Below are 24,939 nucleotides of genomic sequence, written 5' to 3' on the forward strand. Positions count from 1 at the left end.
CTGAAAAATGTACTCCACTTGACACAATCTGGAATTTCAGAAAGTTGCATTCCTCCTAAAAAAAAAAAAAAAAAAAAAAAAACAAAACAAAACACCCCCAAGAACAAAAGCAGAAATTACAAAAGCACCTTACCACTCCCAAACCCACAATCCAAAAATCATGAACTTAAATACTCTCTATGCTCCATGCTGTTTTCCTCACAGTATCTTCAAAGCTCCTGTTGCTTTACATACCCAAAAGCACCTGCTGAAAACAAGCTGATATAAGCTGAGAGAGCTCTTACCTTAGCAGATCCCAGAGAGAGAATGAAGCGCCTTAGCAAAGGCTGGGGTTAATATACCCCTGATGGGCCCCGCCTCTCGTTACCACAGCACCTGGGAAGAGGGAGGGGCAAATCCCACCAGGTATAAAAGCCCTCAAAGCAGCTGCAGCTGTTTGGCTCCACTCACTTGAATTTGAGAGGGGTAAGGGGCTTGCTGTAGGAGAAAACTCTTCAGAGAAATGACAGTGTTTTCTTTTTGCTACAACTGTTTGGACTAAAAGGGCAGATGCTGGTAAGAAATAAAACTTTGTGTTTAGGTTGTGTGATTAGATAAATTGCATAATTTGTTGTTAACTTACATAATTATTTCTTGGTGAGTACTGAGCGGAGCTTCAAGTGTGACTAATTAAGGTAGAGAACAGTACTAATTATATGAATGATCTCACTCTCTTTGGGGCCTTGAATTAGGGCTGTCTATATCATAAAGAAAAAATAGAAAAATAATAGTCTCCTAGCATTAGGGCTACCCAGGTACCAGCCTGGCCCTTCTCTGAGATACTTGGTCCTAGAGAGTGGAAAAAATTGCCCTGAAATGCAAATTTAAACCTTCAAAATTCTGAAAAAGGCAGAGCTTCCTTCAAGTGAACCTGTTTAAAATTAGAAAATGGGACAGTTGCTTCCACTGAAACTGATACAATGGCAAATAAATGCCCAGGTTTGCAGGAGGCACTTGGCACTGTCAAAGCAGCCAGTGTTTGCGGTGGGGGCATCTTACGTCTGGGTGGAATCCTGTGCTGTGCGGCACTTCAGCAGACAGTTGGCCACTCAGGGCCAAAGGCAGCTGAACAGCAATGCTGGGCTTTTCCCTGAGAAACAAAACTCACCAGCCCGGGTTCCTTGTTTCACTTTGGCACTCTAAGGCTGACTACAGTTCTATTTGGCTGCTACGTTTGTCTGGGAGATTTGGGGTGCCTTCTCCTCCCCTCAGCCTTCTTCTGCCGCGTCCCTTTCTTCTCCCGGCACTCCTCGGCGAATTTCCCGCCCTGCCCCGTCCCTCTCCCTGCCCCTCTCCCCCCCTTCCCTAGCGCTGTTCTTCTCCTCTCCCCCTCCCGCCCCTGTCCCGTCTCTCACCCTCTCCCCTCCCGCCCTGCCCCGTCCCTCTCCCTGCCCCTCTCCCCCCCTTCCCTAGCGCGTTCTTCTCCTCTCCCCCTCCCACCCCTGTCCCGTCTCTCACCCTCTCCCCTCCCGCCCTGCCCCGTCCCTCTCCCTGCCCCTCTCCCCTCCTTCTCTAGCGCGTTCTTCTCCTCTCCCCCTCCCGCCCCTGTCCCGTCTCTCACCCTCTCCCCTCCCGCCCTGTCCCGTCCCTCTCCCCCCCTTCCCTAGCGCCGTTCTTCTCCTCTCCCCCTCCCGCCCCCGTCCCGTCTCTCACCCTCTCCCCTCCCGCCCTGCCGCGTTCCCTCTTTCCCCCCACTCCGCAACACGCCGCTCTTTTCCCCTCCCGCTCCCGCGCATGCCCAGCTCTCTCCCCGCCCTTCTCCCGTCCCCGGCCCTGCCCCTCACTCCACGAGGCATCCAGTAGCTCGTGGGAGCTGGAAGGCGGGGACAGTGCGGCCCTGGCAGCAGGTCAGCACCCAAATAAAACAGGTAGGGACAACGTCTGTGGGCTGCGGGGTGTCACCAGGGGCTGCGGGCTGAGGGGAGGGGGCTGGAGGGTGGCACAGAGCATGGGGGCAGCTGAGAGGGAGAAGGGGCCTTTAGGAGCAAAGGGGGGGCTCCAGGGTGGCACAGAGACCCTGAGAGGCTGCAGTGGGGAACTCGGGGGTGACACAAAGAGGCAGAGGGGCAGGGGGTGCCTCGAGGGGCAAAGTGGGGGGTGCCTGAGCGTGAGAGGTGAAGCAGCCCTCACACCAGCCCTAACGTCACCCTAAAAACCACCCCTACCTGGGTGGAGAGTGCTCGGTGGAGGTTAGGGGGCTAAGGGACAATGTCGGGGGGTTAGGGTGACACACAGACATTGTGGGTGGGGGGGCCTTGACAGGTGGAGAGCTGCCACTGAGGGTTCGGGGTGCAAAGGACACAGGGTACCAGGTAGGGTTAGGGCACAGGTGCAGCACCTCTCACCCCAGCCCTAGCCTCACCCTAACCAGCCCCCCAAAGAACAGCCTTTTCCCCCAACAGCAGCACAACCCAGCAACCCTAAGAGCGGGAGCAGACAGGAATCCTCCTGCTGGCACAAGACTACAACCCTCACAGCAGGACAAGGACGGACCCCTCAGAGGACAACAAGACCCACTGCAAAAAGGTAGGGAAGACATCAGAGGGTTTGAGAGCAACAGCTGGGCCTTGGAGGCTGAGCAGGTTTTTCTCAAGGTTTTTCCACAACTTCTAAGGATATGTAAGGGATTCTAGAAGGCTTCTCAGCACATTCTGGGCATTTTAGGGTATTCTAAGGAGGTTATAAGGGCTATATCAGGGGTTTTTGGAACACTTTCAGGGTGAGAATCAGAAGGGATACTCTCTGAAAATGCAGAGTTTTAAGACTGCAGTGGAATACATTTAAAAAGGGCCTGAGGTCACAGAGTGAATTGGGAAAAAAAGTGATGGTCTAAAAACGGTAAATTCCAGGCCAAATGGAGTCATTGTAGCTAGCACCAGATGCAGACACCTGTGTAGGAGAGATCTTGCTTTAACTGCAGCCCCTGGTGCGAGGACACGAGGCTTGACTCTATTTGATCAGAAGGCTGATTTATTATGACATATATTATACTAAAATACTACATTACAACTATACTAAAAAGAACAGAGAGAAAGAGATCAGAAGGCTACAAAGACAAGAATAGAATAGGAATGAATAACAAAAATCCTGTGACTGCTCACAGCTTTGGCACAGGTGGCTGTGATTGGTCACTAATTGAAAACAATCTACATCAACTAATGGAAGATTCACCTGTGGCACTGCACAGCAGCAGATAGTTATTGTTTACATTTCTTTCCTGAGGCCCTCAGCTACTCAGGACAGGAAAAATTGTAGCAGAGGCTTTTTCAAAAAAAATCTTGGCAACATCGAGGAATCCTGCACTATAGAAATGAACACCCCAAAAAACCTACATAAAGCCTGACACCATGAACCTTGCCTGGTGAGTTTTGTTTCTCAGAGAAAAAGACATCGTTCGTGTCCAGGACCCGGAGTGGCCGGCTGCCTGCTGAAATTCCACACGGATCAGGATACCTCCCAGATACAAGGTGCCCCCACAGGCAACTGTGTCTGGTTTGGCAGTGCCCAGTGCCTCCTGCAAACTGACATCAGGAACCTGGCCTGGTGAGTTTTGTTTCTCAGGGGAAAGGCCATGGTTCGTGTCCAGGGCCCGGTGGCCCGGAGTGGCCGGCTGCCTGCTGAAATTCCGCATGCTTCAGGATATCTCCCAGATGCAAGGAGCCCCCACAGGCAGCTGTGTCTTGTTTGAGAGTGCCAAGTGCCTCCTGCAAACTGACATCAGGGACCTGGCCTGGTGAGTTTTGTTTCTCAGGGGAAAGGGCATAGTTCGTGTCCAGGGCCCGGTGGCCCGGAGTGGCCGGCTGCCTGCTGAAATTCCGCATGCTTCAGGATATCTCCCAGATGCAAGGTGCCCCCACAGGCAACTGTGTCTGATTTGAGAGTGCCAAGTGCCTCCTGCAAACTGACATCAGGAACCTGGCCTGGTGAGTTTTGTTTCTCAGGGGAAAGGGCATCGTTCGTGTCCAGGGCCCGGTGGCCCGGAGTGGCCGGCTGCCTGCTGAAATTCCGCATGCTTCAGGTTATCTTCCCGATGCAAGGTGCCCCCACAGGCAACTGTGTCTGGTTTGACAGTGCCAAGTGCCTCCTGCAAACTGACATCAGGAACCTGGCCTGGTGAGTTTTGTTTCTCAGGGGAAAGGGCATCGTTCGTGTCCAGGGCCCGGTGGCCCGGAGTGGCCGGCTGCCTGCTGAAATTCCGCATGCTTCAGGATATCTCCCAGATGCAAGGTGCCCCCACAGGCAACTGTGTCTGGTTTGACAGTGCCAAGTGCCTCCTGCAAACTGACATCAGGAACCTGGCCTGGTGAGTTTTGTTTCTCAGGGGAAAGTGCATGGTTCGTGTCCAGGGCCCGGTGGCCCAGAGTGGCCGGCTGCCTGCTGAAATTCCGCATGCTTCAGGATATCTCCCAGATGCAAGGTGCCCCCACAGGCAACTGTGTCTGATTTGAGAGTGCCAAGTGCCTCCTGCAAACTGACATCAGGAACCTGGCCTGGTGAGTTTTGTTTCTCAGGGGAAAGGGCATCGTTCGTGTCCAGGGCCCGGTGGCCCGGAGTGGCCGGCTGCCTGCTGAAATTCCGCATGCTTCAGGATATCTCCCAGATGCAAGGTGCCCCCACAGGCAACTGTGTCTGGTTTGAGAGTGCCAAGTGCCTCCTGCAAACTGACATCAGGAACCTGGCCTGGTGAGTTTTGTTTCTCAGGGGAAAGGGCATCGTTTTTGTCCAGGGCCCGGTGGCCCGGAGTGGCCGGCTGCCTGCTGAAATTCCGCATGGTTCAGGATATCTCCCAGATGCAAGGTGCCCCCACAGGCAACTGTGTCTGGTTTGAGAGCGCCAAGTGCCTCCTGCAAACTGACATCAGGAACCTGGCCTGGTGAGTTTTGTTTCTCAGGGGGAAAGGGCATCGTTCGTGCCCAGGGCCCGGTGGCCCGGAGTGGCCGGCTGCCTGCTGAAATTCCGCATGCTTCAGGATATCTCCCAGATGCAAGGTGCCCCCACAGGCAACTGTGTCTGGTTTGAGAGTGCCAAGTGCCTCCTGCATACTGACATCAGGAACCTGGCCTGGTGAGTTTTGTTTCTCAGGGGAAAGGCCATCGTTCGTGTCCAGGGCCCGGTGGCCCGGAGTGGCCGGCTGCCTGCTGAAATTCCGCATTCTTCAGGATATCTCCCAGATGCAAGGTGCCCCCACAGGCAACTGTGTCTGGTTTGACAGTGCCAAGTGCCTCCTGCAAACTGACATCAGGAACCTGGCCTGATGAGTTTTGTTTCTCAGGGGAAAGGGCATCGTTCGTGTCCAGGGCCCGGTGGCCCGGAGTGGCCGGCTGCCTGCTGAAATTCCGCATGCTTCAGGATATCTCCCAGATGCAAGGTGCCCCCACAGGCAACTGTGTCTGGTTTGAGAGTGCCAAGTGCCTCCTGCAAACTGACATCAGGAACCTGGCCTGGTGAGTTTTGTTTCTCAGGGGGAAAGGGCATCGTTCGTGCCCAGGGCCCGGTGGCCCGGAGTGGCCGGCTGCCTGCTGAAATTCCGCATGCTTCAGGATATCTCCCAGATGCAAGGTGCCCCCACAGGCAACTGTGTCTGGTTTGACAGTGCCAAGTGCCTCCTGCAAACTGACATCAGGAACCTGGCCTGGTGAGTTTTGTTTCTCAGGGGAAAGGGCATCGCTCGTGTCCAGGGCCCGGTGGCCCGGAGTGGCCGGCTGCCTGCTGAAATTCCGCATGCTTCAGGATATCTCCCAGATGCAAGGTGCCCCCACAGGCAACTGTGTCTGGTTTGAGAGTGCCAAGTGCCTCCTGCAAACTGACATCAGGAACCTGGCCTGGTGAGTTTTGTTTCTCAGGGGAAAGGGCATCGTTCGTGTCCAGGGCCCGGTGGCCCGGAGTGGCCGGCTGCCTGCTGAAATTCCGCATGCTTCAGGATATCTCCCAGATGCAAGGTGCCCCCACAGGCAACTGTGTCTGGTTTGAGAGTGCCAAGTGCCTCCTGCAAACTGACATCAGGAACCTGGCCTGGTGAGTTTTGTTTCTCAGGGGAAAGGGCATCGTTCGTGTCCAGGGCCCGGTGGCCCGGAGTGGCCGGCTGCCTGCTGAAATTCCGCATGCTTCAGGATATCTCCCAGATGCAAGGTGCCCCCACAGGCAACTGTGTCTGGTTTGAGAGCGCCAAGTGCCTCCTGCAAACTGACATCAGGAACCTGGCCTGGTGAGTTTTGTTTCTCAGGGGAAAGGGCATGGTTCGTGTCCAGGGCCCGGTGGCCCGGAGTGGCCGGCTGCCTGCTGAAATTCCGCATGCTTCAGGATATCTCCCAGATGCAAGGTGCCCCCACAGGCAACTCTGTCTGGTTTGAGAGTGCCAAGTGCCTCCTGCAAACTGACATCAGGAACCTGGCCTGGTGAGTTTTGTTTCTCAGGGGAAAGGGCATCGTTCGTGTCCAGGGCCCGGTGGCCCGGAGTGGGCGGCTGCCTGCTGAAATTCCGCATGCTTCAGGATATCTCCCAGATGCAAGGTGCCCCCACAGGCAACTGTGTCTGGTTTGAGAGTGCCAAGTGCCTCCTGCAAACTGACATCAGGAACCTGGCCTGGTGAGTTTTGTTTCTCACGGGAAAGGGCATCGTTCGTGTCCAGGGCCCGGTGGCCCGGAGTGGCCGGCTGCCTGCTGAAATTCCGCATGCTTCAGAATATCTCCCAGATGCAAGGTGCCCCCACAGGCAACTGTGTCTGGTTTGACAGTGCCAAGTGCCTCCTGCAAACTGACATCAGGAACCTGGCCTGGTGAGTTTTGTTTCTCAGGGGAAAGGCCATCGTTCGTGTCCAGGGCCCGGTGGCCCGGAGCGGCCGGCTGCCTGCTGAAATTCCGCATGCTTCAGGATATCTCCCAGATGCAAGGTGCCCCCACAGGCAACTGTGTCTGGTTTGAGAGTGCCAAGTGCCTCCTGCAAACTGACATCAGGAACCTGGCCTGGTGAGTTTTGTTTCTCAGGGGAAAGGGCATCGTTCGTGTCCAGGGCCCGGTGGCCCGGAGTGGCCGGCTGCCTGCTGAAATTCCGCATGCTTCAGGATATCTCCCAGATGCAAGGTGCCCCCACAGGCAACTGTGTCTGGTTTGAGAGCGCCAAGTGCCTCCTGCAAACTGACATCAGGAACCTGGCCTGGTGAGTTTTGTTTCTCAGGGGAAAGGGCATGGTTCGTGTCCAGGGCCCGGTGGCCCGGAGTGGCCGGCTGCCTGCTGAAATTCCGCATGCTTCAGGATATCTCCCAGATGCAAGGTGCCCCCACAGGCAACTGTGTCTGGTTTGAGAGTGCCAAGTGCCTCCTGCAAACTGACATCAGGAACCTGGCCTGGTGAGTTTTGTTTCTCAGGGGAAAGGGCATGGTTCGTGTCCAGGGCCCGGTGGCCCGGAGTGGCCGGCTGCCTGCTGAAATTCCGCATGCTTCAGGATATCTCCCAGATGCAAGGTGCCCCCACAGGCAACTGTGTCTGGTTTGAGAGTGCCAAGTGCCTCCTGCAAACTGACATCAGGAACCTGGCCTGGTGAGTTTTGTTTCTCAGGGGAAAGGCCATCGTTCGTGTCCAGGGCCCGGTGGCCCGGAGTGGCCGGCTGCCTGCTGAAATTCCGCATGCTTCAGGATATCTCCCAGATGCAAGGTGCCCCCACAGGCAACTGTGTCTGGTTTTAGAGTGCCAAGTGCCTCCTGCAAACTGACATCAGGAACCTGGCCTGATGAGTTTTGTTTCTCAGGGGAAAGGGCATCGTTCGTGTCCAGGGCCTGGTGGCCCGGAGTGGCCGGCTGCCTGCTGAAATTCCGCATGCTTCAGAATATCTCCCAGATGCAAGGTGCCCCCACAGGCAACTGTGTCTGGTTTGACAGTGCCAAGTGCCTCCTGCAAACTGACATCAGGAACCTGGCCTGGTGAGTTTTATTTCTCAGGGGAAAGGCCATCGTTCGTGTCCAGGGCCCGGTGGCCCGGAGTGGCCGGCTGCCTGCTGAAATTCCGCATGGTTCAGGATATCTCCCAGATGCAAGGTGCCCCCACAGGCAACTGTGTCTGGTTTGAGAGTGCCAAGTGCCTCCTGCAAACTGACATCAGGAACCTGGCCTGGTGAGTTTTGTTTCTCAGGGGAAAGGGCATCGTTCGTGTCCAGGGCCCGGTGGCCCGGAGTGGCCGGCTGCCTGCTGAAATTCCACATGCTTCAGGATATCTCCCAGATGCAAGGTGCCCCCACAGGCAACTGTGTCTGGTTTTAGAGCGCCAAGTGCCTCCTGCAAACTGACATCAGGAACCTGGCCTGGTGAGTTTTGTTTCTCAGGGGAAAGGCCATGGTTCGTGTCCAGGGCCCGGTGGCCCGGAGTGGCCGGCTGCCTGCTGAAATTCCGCATGCTTCAGGATATCTCCCAGATGCAAGGTGCCCCCACAGGCAACTGTGTCTGGTTTGACAGTGCCAAGTGCCTCCTGCAAACTGACATCAGGAACCTGGCCTGGTGAGTTTTGTTTCTCAGGGGAAAGGGCATCGTTCGTGTCCAGGGCCTCGTGGACCGGAGTGGCTGGCTGCCTGCTGAAATTCCGCATGCTTCAGGATATCTCCCAGATGCAAGGTGCCCTCACAGGCAACTGTGTCTGGTTTGAGAGTGCCAAGTGCCTCCTGCAAACTGACATCAGGAACCTGGCCTGGTGAGTTTTGTTTCTCAGGGGAAAGGGCATCGTTCGTGTCCAGGGCCCGGTGGCCCGGAGTGGCCGGCTGCCTGCTGAAATTCCGCATGCTTCAGGATATCTCCCAGATGCAAGGTGCCCCCACAGGCAACTGTGTCTGGTTTGAGAGTGCCAAGTGCCTCCTGCAAACTGACATCAGGAACCTGGCCTGGTGAGTTTTGTTTCTCAGGGGAAAGGGCATGGTTCGTGTCCAGGGCCCGGTGGCCCGGAGTGGCCGGCTGCCTGCTGAAATTCCGCATGCTTCAGGATATCTCCCAGATGCAAGGTGCCCCCACAGGCAACTGTGTCTGGTTTGACAGTGCCAAGTGCCTCCTGCAAACTGACATCAGGAACCTGGCCTGGTGAGTTTTGTTTCTCAGGGGAAAGGGCATCGCTCGTGTCCAGGGCCCGGTGGCCCGGAGTGGCCGGCTGCCTGCTGAAATTCCGCATGCTTCAGGATATCTCCCAGATGCAAGGTGCCCCCACAGGCAACTGTGTCTGGTTTGAGAGTGCCAAGTGCCTCCTGCAAACTGACATCAGGAACCTGGCCTGGTGAGTTTTGTTTCTCAGGGGAAAGGCCATCGTTCGTGTCCAGGGCCCGGTGGCCCGGAGTGGCCGGCTGCCTGCTGAAATTCCGCATGCTTCAGGATATCTCCCAGATGCAAGGTGCCCCCACAGGCAACTGTGTCTGGTTTGAGAGTGCCAAGTGCCTCCTGCAAACTGACATCAGGAACCTGGCCTGATGAGTTTTGTTTCTCAGGGGAAAGGGCATTGTTCGTGTCCAGGGCCCGGTGGCCCGGAGTGGCCGGCTGCCTGCTGAAATTCCGCATGCTTCAGAATATCTCCCAGATGCAAGGTGCCCCCACAGGCAACTGTGTCTGGTTTGACAGTGCCAAGTGCCTCCTGCAAACTGACATCAGGAACCTGGCCTGGTGAGTTTTATTTCTCAGGGGAAAGGCCATCGTTCGTGTCCAGGGCCCGGTGGCCCGGAGTGGCCGGCTGCCTGCTGAAATTCCACATGCTTCAGGATATCTCCCAGATGCAAGGTGCCCCCACAGGCAACTGTGTCTGGTTTTAGAGCGCCAAGTGCCTCCTGCAAACTGACATCAGGAACCTGGCCTGGTGAGTTTTGTTTCTCAGGGGAAAGGGCATCGTTCGTGTCCAGGGCCCGGTGGCCCGGAGTGGCCGGCTGCCTGCTGAAATTCCGCATGCTTCAGGATACCTCCCAGATGCAAGGTGCCCCCACAGGCAACTGTGTCTGGTTTGACAGTGCCAAGTGCCTCCTTCAAACTGACATCAGGAACCTGGCCTGGTGAGTTTTGTTTCTCAGGGGAAAGGGCATCGTTCGTGTCCAGGGCCCGGTGGCCCGGAGTGGCCGGCTGCCTGCTGAAATTCCGCATGGTTCAGGATATCTCCCAGATGCAAGGTGCCCCCACAGGCAAGTGTGTCTGGTTTGAGAGTGCCAAGTGCCTCCTGCAAACTGACATCAGGAACCTGGCCTGGTGAGTTTTGTTTCTCAGGGGAAAGGGCATGGTTCGTGTCCAGGGCCCGGTGGCCCGGAGTGGCCGGCTGCCTGCTGAAATTCCGCATGCTTCAGGATATCTCCCAGATGCAAGGTGCCCCCACAGGCAACTGTGTCTGGTTTGAGAGTGCCAAGTGCCTCCTGCAAACTGACATCAGGAACCTGGCCTGGTGAGTTTTGTTTCTCAGGGGAAAGGGCATGGTTCGTGTCCAGGGCCCGGTGGCCCGGAGTGGCCGGCTGCCTGCTGAAATTCCGCATGCTTCAGGATATCTCCCAGATGCAAGGTGCCCCCACAGGCAACTGTGTCTGGTTTGACAGTGCCAAGTGCCTCCTGCAAACTGACATCAGGAACCTGGCCTGGTGAGTTTTGTTTCTCAGGGGAAAGGGCATCGCTCGTGTCCAGGGCCCGGTGGCCCGGAGTGGCCGGCTGCCTGCTGAAATTCCGCATGCTTCAGGATATCTCCCAGATGCAAGGTGCCCCCACAGGCAACTGTGTCTGGTTTGAGAGTGCCAAGTGCCTCCTGCAAACTGACATCAGGAACCTGGCCTGGTGAGTTTTGTTTCTCAGGGGAAAGGCCATCGTTCGTGTCCAGGGCCCGGTGGCCCGGAGTGGCCGGCTGCCTGCTGAAATTCCGCATGCTTCAGGATATCTCCCAGATGCAAGGTGCCCCCACAGGCAACTGTGTCTGGTTTGAGAGTGCCAAGTGCCTCCTGCAAACTGACATCAGGAACCTGGCCTGGTGAGTTTTGTTTCTCAGGGGAAAGGGCATCGTTCGTGTCCAGGGCCCGGTGGCCCGGAGTGGCCGGCTGCCTGCTGAAATTCCACATGCTTCAGGATATCTCCCAGATGCAAGGTGCCCCCACAGGGAACTGTGTCTGGTTTGACAGTGCCAAGTGCCTCCTGCAAACTGACATCAGGAACCTGGCCTGGTGAGTTTTGTTTCTCAGGGGAAAGGGCATGGTTCGTGTCCAGGGCCCGGTGGCCCGGAGTGGCCGGCTGCCTGCTGAAATTCCGCATGCTTCAGGATATCTCCCAGATGCAAGGTGCCCCCACAGGCAACTGTGTCTGGTTTGAGAGTGCCAAGTGCCTCCTGCAAACTGACATCAGGAACCTGGCCTGGTGAGTTTTGTTTCTCAGGGTAAAGGGCATCGTTCGTGTCCAGGGCCCGGTGGCCCGGAGTGGCCGGCTGCCTGCTGAAATTCCACATGCTTCAGGATATCTCCCAGATGCAAGGAGCACCCACAGGCAACTGTGTCTGGTTTGACAGTGCCAAGTGCCTCCTGCAAACTGACATCAGGAACCTGGCCTGGTGAGTTTTGTTTCTCAGGGGAAAGGGCATCGTTCGTGTCCAGGGCCCGGTGGCCCGGAGTGGCCGGCTGCCTGCTGAAATTCCGCATGCTTCAGGATATCTCCCAGATGCAAGGTGCCCCCACAGGCAACTGTGTCTGGTTTGACAGTGCCAAGTGCCTCCTGCAAACTGACATCAGGAACCTGGCCTGGTGAGTTTTGTTTCTCAGGGGAAAGGGCATCGTTCGTGTCCAGGGCCGGGTGGCCCGGAGTGGCCGGCTGCCTGCTGAAATTCCGCATGCTTCAGGATATCTCCCAGATGCAAGGTGCCCCCACAGGCAACTGTGTCTGGTTTGAGAGTGCCAAGTGCCTCCTGCAAACTGACATCAGGAACCTGGCCTGGTGAGTTTTGTTTCTCAGGGGAAAGGGCATCGTTCGTGTCCAGGGCCCGGTGGCCCGGAGTGGCCGGCTGCCTGCTGAAATTCCGCATGGTTCAGGATATCTCCCAGATGCAAGGTGCCCCCACAGGCAACTGTGTCTGGTTTGAGAGTGCCAAGTGCCTCCTGCAAACTGACATCAGGAACCTGGCCTGGTGAGTTTTGTTTCTCAGGGGAAAGGGCATCGTTCGTGTCCAGGGCCCGGTGGCCCGGAGTGGCCGGCTGCCTGCTGAAATTCCGCATGCTTCAGGATATCTCCCAGATGCAAGGTGCCCCCACAGGCAACTGTGTCTGGTTTGAGAGTGCCAAGTGCCTCCTGCAAACTGACATCAGGAACCTGGCCTGGTGAGTTTTGTTTCTCAGGGGAAAGGGCATCGTTCGTGTCCAGGGCCCGGTGGCCCGGAGTGGCCGGCTGCCTGCTGAAATTCCGCATGCTTCAGGATATCTCCCAGATGCAAGGTGCCCCCACAGGCAACTGTGTCTGGTTTGACAGTGCCAAGTGCCTCCTGCAAACTGACATCAGGAACCTGGCCTGGTGAGTTTTGTTTCTCAGGGGAAAGGGCATCGTTCGTGTCCAGGGCCGGGTGGCCCGGAGTGGCCGGCTGCCTGCTGAAATTCCGCATGCTTCAGGATATCTCCCAGATGCAAGGTGCCCCCACAGGCAACTGTGTCTGGTTTGAGAGTGCCAAGTGCCTCCTGCAAACTGACATCAGGAACCTGGCCTGGTGAGTTTTGTTTCTCAGGGGAAAGGGCATCGTTCGTGTCCAGGGCCCGGTGGCCCGGAGTGGCCGGCTGCCTGCTAAAATTCCGCATGGTTCAGGATATCTCCCAGATGCAAGGTGCCCCCACAGGCAACTGTGTCTGGTTTGACAGTGCCAAGTGCCTCCTGCAAACTGACATCAGGAACCTGGCCTGGTGAGTTTTGTTTCTCAGGGGAAAGGGCATCGTTCGTGTCCAGGGCCCGGTGGCCCGGAGTGGCCGGCTGCCTGCTGAAATTCCGCATGTTTCAGGATATCTCCCAGATGCAAGGTGCCCCCACAGGCAACTGTGTCTGGTTTGACAGTGCCAAGTGCCTCCTGCAAACTGACATCAGGAACCTGGCCTGGTGAGTTTTGTTTCTCAGGGGAAAGGCCATCGTTCGTGTCCAGGGCCCGGTGGCCCGGAGTGGCCGGCTGCCTGCTGAAATTCCGCATGCTTCAGGATATCTCCCAGATGCAAGGTGCCCCCACAGGCAACTGTGTCTGGTTTGAGAGTGCCAAGTGCCTCCTGCAAACTGACATCAGGAACCTGGCCTGGTGAGTTTTGTTTCTCAGGGGAAAGGCCATCGTTCGTGTCCAGGGCCCGGTGGCCCGGAGTGGCCGGCTGCCTGCTGAAATTCCGCATGGTTCAGGATATCTCCCAGATGCAAGGTGCCCCCACAGGCAACTGTGTCTGGTTTGAGAGTGCCAAGTGCCTCCTGCAAACTGACATCAGGAACCTGGCCTGGTGACTTTTGTTTCTCAGGGGAAAGGGCATCGTTCGTGTCCAGGGCCCGGTGGCCCGGAGTGGCCGGCTGCCTGCAGAAATTCCGCATGCTTCAGGATATCTCCCAGATGCAAGGTGCCCCCACAGGCAACTGTGTCTGGTTTGACAGTGCCAAGTGCCTCCTGCAAACTGACATCAGGAACCTGGCCTGGTGAGTTTTGTTTCTCAGGGGAAAGGGCATCGTTCGTGTCCAGGGCCGGGTGGCCCGGAGTGGCCGGCTGCCTGCTGAAATTCCGCATGCTTCAGGATATCTCCCAGATCCAACGTGCCCCCACAGGCAACTGTGTCTGGTTTGACAGTGCCAAGTGCCTCCTGCAAACTGACATCAGGAACCTGGCCTGGTGAGTTTTGTTTCTCAGGGGAAAGGGCATCGTTCGTGTCCAGGGCCCGGTGGCCCGGAGTGGCCGGCTGCCTGCTGAAATTCCGCATGCTTCAGGATATCTCCCAGATGCAAGGTGCCCCCACAGGCAACTGTGTCTGGTTTGACAGTGCCAAGTGCCTCCTGCAAACTGACATCAGGAACCTGGCCTGGTGAGTTTTGTTTCTCAGGGGAAAGGGCATCGTTCGTGTCCAGGGCCCGGTGGCCCGGAGCGGCCGGCTGCTTGCTGAAATTCCGCATGCTTCAGGATATCTCCCAGATGCAAGGTGCCCCCACAGGCAACTGTGTCTGGTTTGAGAGTGCCAAGTGCCTCCTTCAAACTGACATCAGGAACCTGGCCTGGTGAGTTTTGTTTCTCAGGGGAAAGGGCATCGCTCGTGTCCAGGGCCCGGTGGCCCGGAGTGGCGGGCTGCCTGCTGAAATTCCGCATGGTTCAGGATATCTCCCAGATGCAAGGTGCCCCCACAGGCAACTGTGTCTGGTTTGAGAGTGCCAAGTGCCTCCTGCAAACTGACATCAGGAACCTGGCCTGGTGAGTTTTGTTTCTCAGGGGAAAGGCCATGGTTCGTGTCCAGGGACCGGTGGCCCGGAGTGGGCGGCTGCCTGCTGAAATTCCGCATGCTTCAGGATATCTCCCAGATGCAAGGTGCCCCCACAGGCAACTGTGTCTGGTTTGAGAGTGCCAAGTGCCTCCTGCAAACTGACATCAGGAACCTGGCCTGGTGAGTTTTGTTTCTCAGGGGAAAGGGCATCGTTCGTGTCCAGGGCCCGGTGGCCCGGAGTGGCCGGCTGCCTGCTGAAATTCCGCATGGTTCAGGATATCTCCCAGATGCAAGGTGCCCCCACAGGCAACTGTGTCTGGTTTGACAGTGCCAAGTGCCTCCTGCAAACTGACATCAGGAACCTGGCCTGGTGAGTTTTGTTTCTCAGGGGAAAGGGCATCGTTCGTGTCCAGGGCCCGGTGGCCCGGAGTGGCCGGCTGCCTGCTGAAATTCAGCATGGTTTAGGATATCTCCCAGATGCAAGGAGCACCCACAGGCAACTGTGTCTGGTTTGACAGTGCCAAGTGCCTCCTGCAAACTGACATCAGGAACCTGGCCTGGTGAGTTTTGTTTCTCAGGGGAAAGGGCATCGTTCGTGTCCAGGGCCCGGTGGCCCGGAGTGGCCGGCTGCCTGCTGAAATTCCGCATGCTTCAGGATATCTCCCAGATGCAAGGTGCCCCCACAGGCAACTGTGTCTGGTTTGACAGTGCCAAGTGCCTCCTGTAAACTGACATCAGGAACCTGGCCTGGTGAGTTTTGTTTCTCAGGGGAAAGGGCATCGTTCGTGTCCAGGGCCGGGTGGCCCGGAGTGGCCGGCTGCCTGCTGAAATTCCGCATGCTTCAGGATATCTCCCAGATGCAAGGTGCCCCCACAGGCAACTGTGTCTGGTTTGAGAGTGCCAAGTGCCTCCTGCAAACTGACATCAGGAACCTGGCCTGGTGAGTTTTGTTTCTCAGGGGAAAGGGCATCGTTCGTGTCCAGGGCCCGGTGGCCCGGAGTGGCCGGCTGCCTGCTGAAATTCCGCATGGTTCAGGATATCTCCCAGATGCAAGGTGCCCCCACAGGCAACTGTGTCTGGTTTGACAGTGCCAAGTGCCTCCTGCAAACTGACATCAGGAACCTGGCCTGGTGAGTTTTGTTTCTCAGGGGAAAGGGCATCGTTCGTGTCCAGGGCCCGGTGGCCCGGAGTGGCCGGCTGCCTGCTGAAATTCCGCATGCTTCAGGATATCTCCCAGATGCAAGGAGCACCCACAGGCAACTGTGTCTGGTTTGACAGTGCCAAGTGCCTCCTGCAAACTGACATCAGGAACCTGGCCTGGTGAGTTTTGTTTCTCAGGGGAAAGGGCATCGTTCGTGTCCAGGGCCCGGTGGCCCGGAGTGGCCGGCTGCCTGCTGAAATTCCGCATGGTTCAGGATATCTCCCAGATGCAAGGTGCCCCCACAGGCAACTGTGTCTGGTTTGACAGTGCCAAGTGCCTCCTGCAAACTGACATCAGGAACCTGGCCTGGTGAGTTTTGTTTCTCAGGGGAAAGGGCATCGTTCGTGTCCAGGGCCGGGTGGCCCGGAGTGGCCGGCTGCCTGCTGAAATTCCGCATGGTTCAGGATATCTCCCAGATGCAAGGTGCCCCCACAGGCAACTGTGTCTGGTTTGAGAGTGCCAAGTGCCTCCTTCAAACTGACATCAGGAACCTGGCCTGGTGAGTTTTGTTTCTCAGGGGAAAGGGCATCGCTCGTGTCCAGGGCCCGGTGGCCCGGAGTGGACGGCTGCCTGCTGAAATTCCGCATGCTTCAGGATATCTCCCAGATGCAAGGTGCCCCCACAGGCAACTGTGTCTGGTTTGACAGTGCCAAGTGCCTCCTGCAAACTGACATCAGGAACCTGGCCTGGTGAGTTTTGTTTCTCAGGGGAAAGGGCATCGTTCGTGTCCAGGGCCCGGTGGCCCGGAGCGGCCGGCTGCCTGCTGAAATTCCGCATGCTTCAGGATATCTCCCAGATGCAAGGTGCCCCCACAGGCAACTGTGTCTGGTTTGAGAGTGCCAAGTGCCTCCTTCAAACTGACATCAGGAACCTGGCCTGGTGAGTTTTGTTTCTCAGGGGAAAGGGCATCGCTCGTGTCCAGGGCCCGGTGGCCCGGAGTGGCGGGCTGCCTGCTGAAATTCCACATGGTTCAGGATATCTCCCAGATGCAAGGTGCCCCCACAGGCAACTGTGTCTGGTTTGAGAGTGCCAAGTGCCTCCTGCAAACTGACATCAGGAACCTGGCCTGGTGAGTTTTGTTTCTCAGGGGAAAGGCCATGGTTCGTGTCCAGGGACCGGTGGCCCGGAGTGGGCGGCTGCCTGCTGAAATTCCGCATGCTTCAGGATATCTCCCAGATGCAAGGTGCCCCCACAGGCAACTGTGTCTGGTTTGAGAGTGCCAAGTGCCTCCTGCAAACTGACATCAGGAACCTGGCCTGGTGAGTTTTGTTTCTCAGGGGAAAGGGCATCGTTCGTGTCCAGGGCCCGGTGGCCCGGAGTGGCCGGCTGCCTGCTGAAATTCCGCATGGTTCAGGATATCTCCCAGATGCAAGGTGCCCCCACAGGCAACTGTGTCTGGTTTGACAGTGCCAAGTGCCTCCTGCAAACTGACATCAGGAACCTGGCCTGGTGAGTTTTGTTTCTCAGGGGAAAGGGCATCGTTCGTGTCCAGGGCCCGGTGGCCCGGAGTGGCCGGCTGCCTGCTGAAATTCCGCATGGTTTAGGATATCTCCCAGATGCAAGGAGCACCCACAGGCAACTGTGTCTGGTTTGAGAGTGCCAAGTGCCTCCTGCAAACTGACATCAGGAACCTGGCCTGGTGAGTTTTGTTTCTCAGGGGAAAGGGCATCGTTCGTGTCCAGGGCCCGGTGGCCCGGAGTGGCCGGCTGCCTGCTGAAATTCCGCATGCTTCAGGATATCTCCCAGATGCAAGGTGCCCCCACAGGCAACTGTGTCTGGTTTGACAGTGCCAAGTGCCTCCTGCAAACTGACATCAGGAACCTGGCCTGGTGAGTTTTGTTTCTCAGGGGAAAGGGCATCGTTCGTGTCCAGGGCCGGGTGGCCCGGAGTGGCCGGCTGCCTGCTGAAATTCCGCATGCTTCAGGATATCTCCCAGATGCAAGGTGCCCCCACAGGCAACTGTGTCTGGTTTGAGAGTGCCAAGTGCCTCCTGCAAACTGACATCAGGAACCTGGCCTGGTGAGTTTTGTTTCTCAGGGGAAAGGGCATCGTTCGTGTCCAGGGCCCGGTGGCCCGGAGTGGCCGGCTGCCTGCTAAAATTCCGCATGGTTCAGGATATCTCCCAGATGCAAGGTGCCCCCACAGGCAACTGTGTCTGGTTTGACAGTGCCAAGTGCCTCCTGCAAACTGACATCAGGAACCTGGCCTGGTGAGTTTTGTTTCTCAGGGGAAAGGGCATCGTTCGTGTCCAGGGCCCGGTGGCCCGGAGTGGCCGGCTGCCTGCTGAAATTCCGCATGCTTCAGGATATCTCCCAGATGCAAGGTGCCCCCACAGGCAACTGTGTCTGGTTTGAGAGTGCCAAGTGCCTCCTGCAAACTGACATCAGGAACCTGGCCTGGTGAGTTTTGTTTCTCAGGGGAAAGGGCATCGTTCGTGTCCAGGGCCCGGTGGCCCGGAGTGGCCGGCTGCCTGCTGAAATTCCGCATGCTTCAGGATATCTCCCAGATGCAAGGTGCCCCCACAGGCAACTGTGTCTGGTTTGAGAGTGCCAAGTGCCTCCTGCAAACTGACATCAGGAACCTGGCCTGGTGAGTTTTGTTTCTCAGGGGAAAGGGCATCGTTCGTGTCCAGGGCCCGGTGGCCCGGAGTGGCCGGCTGCCTGCTGAAATTCCGCATGGTTCAGGATATCTCCCAGATGCAAGGAGCACCCACAGGCAACTGTGTCTGGTTTGACAGTGCCAAGTGCCTCCTGCAAACTGACATCAGGAACCTGGCCTGGTGAGTTTTGTTTCTCAGGGGAATGGGCATCGTTCGTGTCCAGGGCCCGGTGGCCCGGAGTGGCCGGCTGCCTGCTGAAATTCCGCATGCTTCAGGATATCTCCCAGATGCAAGGTGCCCCCACAGGCAACTGTGTCTGGTTTGACAGTGCCAATTGCCTCCTGCAAACTGACATCAGGAACCTGGCCTGGTGAGTTTTGTTTCTCAGGGGAAAGGGCATGGTTCGTGTCCAGGGCCCGGTGGCCCGGAGTGGCCGGCTGCCTGCTGAAATTCCGCATGGTTCAGGATATCTCCCAGATGCAAGGAGCCCCCACAGGCAACTGTGTCTGGTTTGACAGTGCCAAGTGCCTCCTGCAAACTGACATCAGGAACCTGGCCTGGTGAGTTTTGTTTCTCAGGGGAAAGGGCATCGTTCGTGTCCAGGGCCGGGTGGCCCGGAGTGGCCGGCTGCCTGCTGAAATTCCGCATGCTTCAGGATATCTCCCAGATGCAAGGTGCCCCCACAGGCAACTGTGTCTGGTTTGAGAGTGCCAAGTGCCTCCTGCAAACTGACATCAGGAACCTGGCCTGGTGAGTTTTGTTTCTCAGGGGAAAGGGCATCGTTCGTGTCCAGGGCCCGGTGGCCCGGAGTGGCCGGCTGCCTGCTAAAATTCCGCATGGTTCAGGATATCTCCCAGATGCAAGGTGCCCCCACAGGCAACTGTGTCTGGTTTGACAGTGCCAAGTGCCTCCTGCAAACTGACATCAGGAACCTGGCCTGGTGAGTTTTGTTTCTCAGGGGAAAGGGCATCGTTCGTGTCCAGGGCCCGGTGGCCCGGAGTGGCCGGCTGCCTGCTGAAATTCCGCATGCTTCAGGATATCTCCCAGATGCAAGGTGCCCCCACAGGCAACTGTGTCTGGTTTGAGAGTGCCAAGTGCCTCCTGCAAACTGACATCAGGAACCTGGCCTGGTGAGTTTTGTTTCTCAGGGGAAAGGGCATCGTTCGTGTCCAGGGCCCGGTGGCCCGGAGTGGCCGGCTGCCTGCTGAAATTCCGCATGCTTCAGGATATCTCCCAGATGCAAGGTGCCCCCACAGGCAACTGTGTCTGGTTTGAGAGTGCCAAGTGCCTCCTGCAAACTGACATCAGGAACCTGGCCTGGTGAGTTTTGTTTCTCAGGGGAAAGGGCATCGTTCGTGTCCAGGGCCCGGTGGCCCGGAGTGGCCGGCTGCCTGCTGAAATTCCGCATGGTTCAGGATATCTCCCAGATGCAAGGAGCACCCACAGGCAACTGTGTCTGGTTTGACAGTGCCAAGTGCCTCCTGCAAACTGACATCAGGAACCTGGCCTGGTGAGTTTTGTTTCTCAGGGGAATGGGCATCGTTCGTGTCCAGGGCCCGGTGGCCCGGAGTGGCCGGCTGCCTGCTGAAATTCCGCATGCTTCAGGATATCTCCCAGATGCAAGGTGCCCCCACAGGCAACTGTGTCTGGTTTGACAGTGCCAATTGCCTCCTGCAAACTGACATCAGGAACCTGGCCTGGTGAGTTTTGTTTCTCAGGGGAAAGGGCATGGTTCGTGTCCAGGGCCCGGTGGCCCGGAGTGGCCGGCTGCCTGCTGAAATTCCGCATGGTTCAGGATATCTCCCAGATGCAAGGAGCCCCCACAGGCAACTGTGTCTGGTTTGACAGTGCCAAGTGCCTCCTGCAAACTGACATCAGGAACCTGGCCTGGTGAGTTTTGTTTCTCAGGGGAAAGGGCATCGTTCGTGTCCAGGGCCCGGTGGCCCGGAGTGGCCGGCTGCCTGCTGAAATTCCGCATGCTTCAGGATATCTCCCAGATGCAAGGTGCCCCCACAGGCAACTGTGTCTGGTTTGAGAGTGCCAAGTGCCTCCTGCAAACTGACATCAGGAACCTGGCCTGGTGAGTTTTGTTTCTCAGGGGAAAGGGCATCGTTCGTGTCCAGGGCCGGGTGGCCCGGAGTGGCCGGCTGCCTGCTGAAATTCCGCATGGTTCAGGATATCTCCCAGATGCAAGGTGCCCCCACAGGCAACTGTGTCTGGTTTGAGAGTGCCAAGTGCCTCCTTCAAACTGACATCAGGAACCTGGCCTGGTGAGTTTTGTTTCTCAGGGGAAAGGGCATCGTTCGTGTCCAGGGCCGGGTGGCCCGGAGTGGCCGGCTGCCTGCTGAAATTCCGCATGGTTCAGGATATCTCCCAGATGCAAGGTGCCCCCACAGGCAACTGTGTCTGGTTTGAGAGTGCCAAGTGCCTCCTTCAAACTGACATCAGGAACCTGGCCTGGTGAGTTTTGTTTCTCAGGGGAAAGGGCATCGCTCGTGTCCAGGGCCCGGTGGCCCGGAGTGGACGGCTGCCTGCTGAAATTCCGCATGCTTCAGGATATCTCCCAGATGCAAGGTGCCCCCACAGGCAACTGTGTCTGGTTTGACAGTGCCAAGTGCCTCCTGCAAACTGACATCAGGAACCTGGCCTGGTGAGTTTTGTTTCTCAGGGGAAAGGGCATCGTTCGTGTCCAGGGCCCGGTGGCCCGGAGCGGCCGGCTGCTTGCTGAAATTCCGCATGCTTCAGGATATCTCCCAGATGCAAGGTGCTCCCACAGGCAACTGTGTCTGGTTAGAGAGTGCCAAGTGCCTCCTTCAAACTGACATCAGGAACCTGGCCTGGTGAGTTTTGTTTCTCAGGGGAAAGGGCATCGCTCGTGTCCAGGGCCCGGTGGCCCGGAGTGGCGGGCTGCCTGCTGAAATTCCACATGGTTCAGGATATCTCCCAGATGCAAGGTGCCCCCACAGGCAACTGTGTCTGGTTTGAGAGTGCCAAGTGCCTCCTGCAAACTGACATCAGGAACCTGGCCTGGTGAGTTTTGTTTCTCAGGGGAAAGGCCATGGTTCGTGTCCAGGGACCGGTGGCCCGGAGTGGGCGGCTGCCTGCTGAAATTCCGCATGCTTCAGGATATCTCCCAGATGCAAGGTGCCCCCACAGGCAACTGTGTCTGGTTTGAGAGTGCCAAGTGCCTCCTGCAAACTGACATCAGGAACCTGGCCTGGTGAGTTTTGTTTCTCAGGGGAAAGGGCATCGTTCGTGTCCAGGGCCCGGTGGCCCGGAGTGGCCGGCTGCCTGCTGAAATTCCGCATGGTTCAGGATATCTCCCAGATGCAAGGTGCCCCCACAGGCAACTGTGTCTGGTTTGACAGTGCCAAGTGCCTCCTGCAAACTGACATCAGGAACCTGGCCTGGTGAGTTTTGTTTCTCAGGGGAAAGGGCATCGTTCGTGTCCAGGGCCCGGTGGCCCGGAGTGGCCGGCTGCCTGCTGAAATTCCGCATGGTTTAGGATATCTCCCAGATGCAAGGAGCACCCACAGGCAACTGTGTCTGGTTTGAGAGTGCCAAGTGCCTCCTGCAAACTGACATCAGGAACCTGGCCTGGTGAGTTTTGTTTCTCAGGGGAAAGGGCATCGTTCGTGTCCAGGGCCCGGTGGCCCGGAGTGGCCGGCTGCCTGCTGAAATTCCGCATGCTTCAGGATATCTCCCAGATGCAAGGTGCCCCCACAGGCAACTGTGTCTGGTTTGACAGTGCCAAGTGCCTCCTGCAAACTGACATCAGGAACCTGGCCTGGTGAGTTTTGTTTCTCAGGGGAAAGGGCATCGTTCGTGTCCAGGGCCGGGTGGCCCGGAGTGGCCGGCTGCCTGCTGAAATTCCGCATGCTTCAGGATATCTCCCAGATGCAAGGTGCCCCCACAGGCAACTGTGTCTGGTTTGAGAGTGCCAAGTGCCTCCTGCAAACTGACATCAGGAACCTGGCCTGGTGAGTTTTGTTTCTCAGGGGAAAGGGCATCGTTCGTGTCCAGGGCCCGGTGGCCCGGAGTGGCCGGCTGCCTGCTGAAATTCCGCATGGTTCAGGATATCTCCCAGATGCAAGGTGCCCCCACAGGCAACTGTGTCTGGTTTGAGAGTGCCAAGTGCCTCCTGCAAACTGACATCAGGAACCTGGCCTGGTGAGTTTTGTTTCTCAGGGGAAAGGGCATCGTTCGTGTCCAGGGCCCGGTGGCCCGGAGTGGCCGGCTGCCTGCTGAAATTCCGCATGGTTCAGGATATCTCCCAGATGCAAGGAGCACCCACAGGCAACTGTGTCTGGTTTGACAGTGCCAAGTGCCTCCTGCAAACTGACATCAGGAACCTGGCCTGGTGAGTTTTGTTTCTCAGGGGAATGGGCATCGTTCGTGTCCAGGGCCCGGTGGCCCGGAGTGGCCGGCTGCCTGCTGAAATTCCGCATGCTTCAGGATATCTCCCAGATGCAAGGTGCCCCCACAGGCAACTGTGTCTGGTTTGACAGTGCCAATTGCCTCCTGCAAACTGACATCAGGAACCTGGCCTGGTGAGTTTTGTTTCTCAGGGGAAAGGGCATCGTTCGTGTCCAGGGCCCGGTGGCCCGGAGTGGCCGGCTGCCTGCTGAAATTCCGCATGCTTCAGGATATCTCCCAGATGCAAGGTGCCCCCACAGGCAACTGTGTCTGGTTTGACAGTGCCAAGTGCCTCCTGCAAACTGACATCAGGAACCTGGCCTGGTGAGTTTTGTTTCTCAGGGGAAAGGGCATCGTTCGTGTCCAGGGCCCGGTGGCCCGGAGTGGCCGGCTGCCTGCTGAAATTCCGCATGCTTCAGGATATCTCCCAGATGCAAGGTGCCCCCACAGGCAACTGTGTCTGGTTTGAGAGTGCCAAGTGCCTCCTGCAAACTGACATCAGGAACCTGGCCTGGTGAGTTTTGTTTCTCAGGGGAAAGGGCATCGTTCGTGTCCAGGGCCCGGTGGCCCGGAGTGGCCGGCTGCCTGCTGAAATTCCGCATGCTTCAGGATATCTCCCAGATGCAAGGTGCCCCCACAGGCAACTGTGTCTGGTTTGAGAGTGCCAAGTGCCTCCTGCAAACTGACATCAGGAACCTGGCCTGGTGAGTTTTGTTTCTCAGGGGAAAGGGCATCGTTCGTGTCCAGGGCCCGGTGGCCCGGAGTGGCCGGCTGCCTGCTGAAATTCCGCATAGTTCAGGATATCTCCCAGATGCAAGGTGCCCCCACAGGCAACTGTGTCTGGTTTGAGAGTGCCAAGTGCCTCCTGCAAACTGACATCAGGAACCTGGCCTGGTGAGTTTTGTTTCTCAGGGGAAAGGGCATCGTTCGTGTCCAGGGCCCGGTGGCCCGGAGTGGCCGGCTGCCTGCTGAAATTCCGCATGGTTCAGGATATCTCCCAGATGCAAGGTGCCCCCACAGGCAACTGTGTCTGGTTTGAGAGTGCCAAGTGCCTCCTGCAAACTGACATCAGGAACCTGGCCTGGTGAGTTTTGTTTCTCAGGGGAAAGGGCATCGTTCGTGTCCAGGGCCCGGTGGCCCGGAGCGGCCGGCTGCTTGCTGAAATTCCGCATGCTTCAGGATATCTCCCAGATGCAAGGTGCCCCCACAGGCAACTGTGTCTGGTTTGAGAGTGCCAAGTGCCTCCTTCAAACTGACATCAGGAACCTGGCCTGGTGAGTTTTGTTTCTCAGGGGAAAGGGCATCGCTCGTGTCCAGGGCCCGGTGGCCCGGAGTGGCGGGCTGCCTGCTGAAATTCCACATGGTTCAGGATATCTCCCAGATGCAAGGTGCCCCCACAGGCAACTGTGTCTGGTTTGAGAGTGCCAAGTGCCTCCTGCAAACTGACATCAGGAACCTGGCCTGGTGAGTTTTGTTTCTCAGGGGAAAGGGCATCGTTCGTGTCCAGGGCCCGGTGGCCCGGAGTGGCCGGCTGCCTGCTGAAATTCCGCATGGTTCAGGATATCTCCCAGATGCAAGGTGCCCCCACAGGCAACTGTGTCTGGTTTGACAGTGCCAAGTGCCTCCTGCAAACTGACATCAGGAACCTGGCCTGGTGAGTTTTGTTTCTCAGGGGAAAGGGCATCGTTCGTGTCCAGGGCCCGGTGGCCCGGAGTGGCCGGCTGCCTGCTGAAATTCCGCATGGTTTAGGATATCTCCCAGATGCAAGGAGCACCCACAGGCAACTGTGTCTGGTTTGAGAGTGCCAAGTGCCTCCTGCAAACTGACATCAGGAACCTGGCCTGGTGAGTTTTGTTTCTCAGGGGAAAGGGCATCGTTCGTGTCCAGGGCCCGGTGGCCCGGAGTGGCCGGCTGCCTGCTGAAATTCCGCATGCTTCAGGATATCTCCCAGATGCAAGGTGCCCCCACAGGCAACTGTGTCTGGTTTGACAGTGCCAAGTGCCTCCTGCAAACTGACATCAGGAACCTGGCCTGGTGAGTTTTGTTTCTCAGGGGAAAGGGCATCGTTCGTGTCCAGGGCCGGGTGGCCCGGAGTGGCCGGCTGCCTGCTGAAATTCCGCATGCTTCAGGATATCTCCCAGATGCAAGGTGCCCCCACAGGCAACTGTGTCTGGTTTGAGAGTGCCAAGTGCCTCCTGCAAACTGACATCAGGAACCTGGCCTGGTGAGTTTTGTTTCTCAGGGGAAAGGGCATCGTTCGTGTCCAGGGCCCGGTGGCCCGGAGTGGCCGGCTGCCTGC

The sequence above is a fragment of the Passer domesticus genome, chromosome 28, assembly GCF_036417665.1.
Source record: "Passer domesticus isolate bPasDom1 chromosome 28, bPasDom1.hap1, whole genome shotgun sequence".
Lineage (NCBI taxonomy): Eukaryota > Metazoa > Chordata > Aves > Passeriformes > Passeridae > Passer > Passer domesticus.